Genomic DNA, 8,114 nt, shown 5'->3' with positions numbered 1-8,114 from the left:
AATAAAGCTTTTAGCTAATATATTAATAATATCTATAATAATCTTAGTAAAAATATTTATAAGAAGTTATACTTTCTTTTTAAAATAAAAGCTTTAGTATATAAAGCTATTTTAGAATATATTAAAGACAAGAAGTATTAGAATACTAATATATTTACTAAATTAGATATTACTAAAGTATTTAAGTATACTAAAGCTATTTCGGAACCTAGAGAATTAGTTTTTAAGCTATTATTAGCTAATAATCTCAAGGCTAGATAATATATCTTTAATACTTCCGGAATTTTAATTAAGGAAATTTATAATAATAAGTCTTTTCTTGCTTTCCGAAATAAGCCTAAAGAATATCCCCCTATTATAATTTTAGCTTTAATTTAATTAGATCTAGTTAATAAGAATAGAGCTAATTTAATATAGCCTAGTAATAAATTTACTAGTAAGACTAGTAGAACTAGTATAACTAAATAAGAAGAACCTAGTAAGAATAGAAAGTAAGCTAAGCCTAAGATTCCTAAAAAATAGCGAAAATCTAAGTACTAATCCAAGTATAAGGCTAGAGAAATAGAGGAAAATAAGAAATTAAACAAGAAAGAATACTTTATTCTAAAAGAAAAAATATTATCTAGAAAAACTCCTATATTTATATCTAGAACTAAGAAGCAGAAAACTAAGAATATTAAGTCTAGAGAATTTAAAAAAGATATCTAATATATTTATAAAATACTAGCTAAATAGAAGTTAATACTTATTTAATAAGATAAATATATTTTTAAAGAAATATATAATAGTATTTTAGGACTTATTTATAAATAAAAATATTATAAAATTAATAATAGATTTCTTAAAGCTTCCTATATAGTATATATTTAGTAGCTTACTAATATTTTCTTTATTAATATACGAGATATTAAGAATATTCTAAAGCTAGTTATTAAGATCTATAAAGTTACTAAAGATAAAAAGCATATTTCTATTATTTAGATAAATAAGGAAATATGAGATTTCTTTTTTTAAGATTTAGGAAATTAAGAAATATAAATATAAGTATTATATTTCTAATTAATTTCGCCTAAATTTATAGCTCTAATTTAATACTATAGTTCCTATTCCTGAGTCTAGTATTACTAATCTAAATATAAATAGCTATATTTATAAGAAGAATTATCTAAAGTAAATTAAGAAGCTTAGTATTTAAAAGCTCTTAATAAAAAAAATAAAAATACTATAGTTTTATTTCTAAAAAAATAATATATTAAAATATAAAGATTTAGGTAATAATTACTTTATTTTAGCCTTTTAACTTTTAATAGCAGATTTATTAATATAGCTCGGATTTTATAAGATATTAAATAAATACTCTATTTACTTAGTTATTTACCCTTAGCTAGCCAGATATTATATTCTTAGAAATATTAATTATAATTAGTATAAAAATAATACTAAAGATCTAGCTATTACTAAAGCTTTAAATAGCGAATTCTATTTTAGTAAAAAGTATTAAAATATTAGCTATTATAGAAAGAAAACTATAATAAGACAAAAACCTATATAAAGTATATTAGAGTACAAAACGTAACTTAATAGTAAAATAATAAATTAAAAGTATAAATAATAAAGTATAAATAATATATAGTATATAAAAGCTTAATTAATTAAATACTTATAAAGGATTATTCTCTAAGTCTATAAAAAAACTAGCTTTTTTATATAATTTCCGCAAGTTATATATAAAAGGCTATGGCCTTTACTATATAACCTAAATCTCAAAACCGCTAAAATAATATGATTTTTAATAAATATAGCCTATTATATTATATCCGATTCCCTATTTATTTATATTTATTCCCTAAATACTAAAAATAATAGAAAAATCCTACTTAAAGTCCGAAATAATAAAATATTTAGGATCCTCCTTTATTAATTAATCTAATTCTTTCTTTATATACCTAAAATAAGACTTATTATCCTTAAATAGTCTTATTTTATACTTCTGAACTTGCTTAAAGGCAATTCGAACCCGCTTAGCCATATTCTTATACTAAATCTAATATAGTTCTCTATATTAATTAGTATTTACCTTTAATTATTACTTAATTTCCGCCTTTACTATAGAATACTAAGGAGGCTTATTATAGTAAATTATATTATAAATCATACTAATATGCTTTAAATAAATAGCTTCTTTAAATTTCGTATTATTTATAGTATTCTTAAATTAATCTTTAATAGGAAGAGAAAGCTCTAGATAAGAGGCTTTAATAACCTTATAAAAGACTTCATTTTCGTATATTCTATTCTTAATAGTAACTAGACTTATTAGAACTATAGTAAAAGGCCTATTAAATAGTAAATTATTATTAAGCTATCTTTTAACTTATATATTATTCAGGAATTAGTACTTTCTTATAATTTCAGACTTATAGATTATCTAGCTAAAGGCATTTATTTATCTAGTTAAATAAACTATATTTGGAGTCTTTCTTCCTGCTATCTTTAGTAAATACTTACTTATTTCTTTAGTTACTTCTAGCTCAAATTTATTAGAAATAGAGAAGTAATTAATATTTTTAAAAAACTTCTTACTAAAGGTAATAGCCTTCTTATAGTCTATAAGGAAAATATAGCTAATATTCTAATACTCTTTATTAAAATAGAATTTGCTATTTAAAGCTTTAGTAATAGCCAGATCTTTAGTATTACCTTTATACTAATTATAATTAATATTTCTAGAAATAAAGTATCTGGCTAGCTAAAAATAAGTAATTAGGTAAATAGAATACTTGTTTAATATCTTATAAAATCCGAGCTATATTAATAGATTTGCTATTAAAAGTTAAGAGACTAAAGTAAAGTAGCTATTACTAAGATCTCTATATATTAATATATTATCTTTTTAAAGATAAAACTATAATATCTCTATCTTTTTTATTAAGAGCTCTTAAATATTAAGCTTCTTAATTTATTTTAAATAATTCTTCTTATAAATATGGCTATTAGTATTTAGATTAGTAATACTAGACTTAGGAATAGGAACTATAATATTAAATTAGAGCTATAGATTAAGGCAGAATTAATTAGATATATAATATTTATATTTATACTTCTTAATTTCCTAGTTCTTAAAAAAGAAATCCCGTATTTCTTTATTTATTTAAGTAATAGAAATATGCTTTTTGCCTTTAGTAACTTTATAGATCTTAGTAACTAGCTTTAGAATATTCTTAATCTCTTATATATTAATAGAGAGAATATTAGTAAGTTACTAAATATATATTATATAGGAAGCTTTAAGGAATTTATTATTAATCCTATAATATTCTCGCTTATAAATAGATCCCAAAATACTACTATATATCTTTTTAAAAATATACTTATCTTACTAAGTAAGTATTGACTTCTATTTAGCTAGTATTTTATAGATATACTAAATGCTTTTATTAAGTTCTTTAGACTTAATATTCTTAGTCTTCTACTTCTTGGTTCTAGGTATAGTTATAGAAATCTTTCTAGATAGTATCTTTCTCTTTAAAATAAAGAGTTTCTTCTCGCTTTTCTCTAGTTTACTAATCTTATATTTAGTTTAGTACTTAGATCTCTATTATTTATTAGAAGTTTTAGGCTTAGCTTACTTTCTATTCTTGCCAGGTTCTTCTTATTTAGTTATACTAGTAGTTTTCTTACTAGGCTCTATTAAATTAGCTCTATTTTTCTTAGCTAGATCCGGTTAAGTTAAAACTGAAATTATAATAGGGGCTTATTTTTTAGGCTTATCTCAGAAAATAGTAAAAGGCTTATTATTATAAATTTCCTTAATTAGAATTCCGGAAATATTAAAAATATATTATCTAGCTTTGAGATTATTAGCTAATAATAGCTTAAACTCTAATTCTTTATATTTCGAAATAGCTTTAGTATACTTATATATTTTAGTAATATCTAATTTAGTAAATATACTAGTATTCTTATATTTCTTATTCTTAATATATTCCGAAATAGTTTTATTAATTAATTAAATAGCTTTATATACTAAAGCTTTTATCTTAAAAAGAAAGTATAACTTTTTATAAATATTTTTACTAAGGTTATTATAGATATTATTAATATATTAGTTAAAAGCTTTATTATATAATATAATTCTATTCTAATTCTTAGTATTAAGACTATTTACTATAATCTTAATCTTATTAAGCTTCTCTTATTTGCCTTTAGAAATGCCTTTAATAATATTCTCGAATTCCTTATTATTAGCTTAGTAGTTCTTTGGCTTCTTTTTAGTTAATCCCAGTCTAGTTCCGTCTCTAATAAAGGTTTTCTACTTTAAGAGCTTATTATATATATTACTTAGCTTATTTAGGATATTCGTATTAAATTCGGTAATTGCAGTTATTTTTTCTAGTATTAGTAGGCCTTCTATAATTACCCAAGCTTCTTTAATACTCTAAACTTTAATATTATTAATCTATAGGCTTTTAATAATATTACGGCTTATAAGAACTAGCTATTATATTTTACTAACTTGAGAAATCTATTCTTTAGCCATTTTGTTATTCTTAATAAGTTATAAAGATATTATTAGTATAATAGTTATAGGTTATAGAATTAAAGATTCTCGAGATTATAAGAATTTCTTTTAAGTATATTTCAAAATAAAGAGTAAATTGAAATAGTCTTAGATTATATAAAGGTATTATATATATTCGAGTTTTTCTTTCTTTCTAGTAAGAAAATAAAGCTAAAATAGTAATATATATAATAGGGAAAGTAGGTATATTAATTAGGTATATTTAAGGTAATATAATTACGAATTAGAAATAATTATAGAAAGTAAAATATAAAGTTAGGTTTCTATTATAGAAAAGAATATAAATATATATATCTAAGGAAATATAATTAAGGAAATAAGAAGGTAATATAATAGAAATATAAATATAGTAATAGTATCTAAAGTATTAGAATATAGAAAGAAATAACAAAAATTTTATAATATAAATATTTCTATTAACTTAAAAAATAATATAAAAGAAGAGAAATAATATAGGAAATATATAAAAAATAAGATATATAAGTATACTAAAAATATTAGGAAAATATAAAATAAGTATTAATAGAAAGGAAATTAGAATAATAGAATTAAGAAATAACTTAGAATAAGATATTACTTCTTCTAAAACTAATTTGTATTTCTTCCGAAAGCTAATTATATTTATTTAGTACTTATTAAAGTCAACTTTATATAGTATAAAACTATATAGTTAGTTAGGACTTTAAAATAATATCTATATTTATAAAAGTAATACTAAAGGTATTAGGATATATAAAAAAGAGAATTATAAAATAATATAAATAGAATTTATAATACTATTATTAAGTTTAAAATAGTAAATATTAAATTTAATATAAAATATAAAAAGATTAGGTATTCCGAATTAGTATTAAGAATATGGGAATTATTTAGATAATATTTAATAATAAGAAATAAATTAATAATAAGAATTAGTAAATTATATTAACTTTTTAAAGAAATAACCGGTTCCTAGTAATAAAATAATATTATAATTAGAGAAAGAATTTCATATAGAAAAGGTTCTTTATAAAAATAGAAATATATAATATACTAACTAAGCCTTAGTATATACTTTTAAAGTAGCTATAATATATGTCTTAAGTATAGCTATAATTATATTAAAGAAAAAGTAGGTTTTCTAGTATAAAGTAGGCTTTAAATAAGCAGATCTAGTTTATCTAATATCTAAGAGATTCCCAGAATCATATATTATTAAGTATTTTTAGAAATAATCTTTGGATTTAATAAGATTTCTTTTTTCTATTATAGGACTTCTAGTTTAGTTATTCCGTTTATATATAACTCCTAATTAGGAAGTTTATTTAGATATTATAAGGAAACTTGTAATAGTAGTTTAAGTTAAAGTCAAGATCTATAGATATTATAGTCTAGCTTTAGACTAGTATAAGCCATAAGAATAGCTAGTTAAAACGGCAAGTAAAGCTTTCTAAAGATTACCTTTAGTAAGATATATATAAAAGACTTTTTTTTTTCTTTTTTCCCTAATTTCAAATATAATTACTATTTATTACTATAGTTCGGAGTCAAGAGTCTATAAGGTAATCTCTTAATTTTCCTATTTATTTTTATACTAAAAAGAATTCTTTATATTTGATTTTTAAGATCTAATAATAAAATTTTATATATTAAGAATACTATCTAGTAATAGTAATTAGATAATAATAAGAAATAAGTAATAATAAAGTTTATCTAATTTCTAGAATAATAGTCTAATAATAATATTCTCTAAAAGTTATAAATAATAGTTAAAAGAAAGATTTAAAAGATATATAAAGAATTAAAAGTAATAAGCTTTATTTCGAGCTAAGAAAAGCCTTTATTATTAAATACTTTTTCCTAGTTCTCTATAAAGGAAATATATTTTATTCTTTCTAATTCCGGTAATTCTAGAATATATATAATAATACTAGTAGCTTTCTCGATTTCTTAAGTACTATTTTGCTTATAGTATTTTATAACTACTTCCTTTTCTAGTTCTATATCTATTTTAAAACATTTATTTATAGGTATATACTTATTATTAACTTTATTTTTAGGGAAGTACTAGAATCTATTTCTTTTAATAAACTATTTAAGTTAATTCCTAATATATATTCTTTAGAGTATAATATTATTAAGTTCTTCTAATATATAGTATTCTTTTAGTTAATTTATATATCTTACTTTATATGGGCCAAGCCAATAATATAATAGTTTCATATTCCTTAACTTGTCTTAATTTATTAATTTAATATTATATATAAGAACTAGATCCTTCTCGGAAATAAGTTTTAAATAAATCTAATAAGTAGTATTAAATTACTTCTTTTCCTTTTAGTATTATTTATTTTTCTTTATTCTGGCTTCTTTAATATCTTTATCTCTTATTTATATTTGCTTTATATATTATAATACGGCAGGCCATACTCGTTAAAAATCATATTATTTTAGTAGTTTTAAGGTTTAGGTTATATAATAAAGGCCATGGCCTTTTATATATAACTTACAGAAATCATATAAGAAAGTTAGTTTTTTTTATAAATTTGGAGAATAATTCTTTATAAGTATTTAATTAATTAAGCTTTTATATACTATATACTATTTATACTTTACTATTTATACTTTTAATTTATTATTTTACTATTAAGTTCCGTTTTATATTCTAGTATACTTTATATGGGTTTTTATTTTATTATAGTTTCCTTCTTATAATATATCTCTAGAAGTATTTCTCTATTATAGACTTTATTCTATCTAAATATTCTCTAGGTTAGAAAGTATATTTTTATAAATAGTACTACTTCTCTACTATAGACTATATAAAAAGAAATAAATCTAGTTAGTTTATATATAGTAACTTAATTAGTAAATAGAATATATAATAATAAATCTACCTAAAGCTTCTTTTTATCTATTATAAGTACTATAAGTACTTGAATAATTAGTTAATATCCTCTTTTAATTATATTATTTCCTTTAGAATTATAGACTAAAATAATAATTCTATTAATTCCTAGCTTATTAAGTTCCTAAATTACTATTTCTTTAAATCCTAATCTGCTATTTACTTTAAGCTATTTAAATAAACTATATTTATAAATAATTTCTTCCTAAATAAACTTAGTAATCTTCTTACTAGTTAGATTTCTTAAAGGCCTAGCTTTAGCTTATCCCGAAAAGTTATCTCTAGTAATAACTAATAAGTTATATTCTTTATAGTCTAGTAATTTAATTATATTAATCCCAAGATAATAGAAAAGAAATATAGCTTTTATTAGATATAAAGCTTCTTCTTATTTTCTTTTATTTTTATACTAATAGACTTTATAGATATTAATATACTTCTATATATAATTATAATAATCTTTCTAGTAATAGTAGCTAGTTACTAAGTAAAAAGTACTTTTTCTTCTAGTATATCTAATTTTATTATATAACTCTTTAATAATAATTTCTCTTTATTCTTAATTATTAATAATAAGTTAAGGCAAGTATACTTTAGATATAATTCTCTATAGTAATTAATCTCTTATACTATAATTTAAAGCTT

The sequence above is a fragment of the Hyaloscypha bicolor genome, assembly GCF_002865645.1.
Source record: "Hyaloscypha bicolor E unplaced genomic scaffold K444scaffold_86, whole genome shotgun sequence".
Lineage (NCBI taxonomy): Eukaryota > Fungi > Ascomycota > Leotiomycetes > Helotiales > Hyaloscyphaceae > Hyaloscypha > Hyaloscypha bicolor.
Note: the sequence above shows the minus strand (reverse complement) of the source record.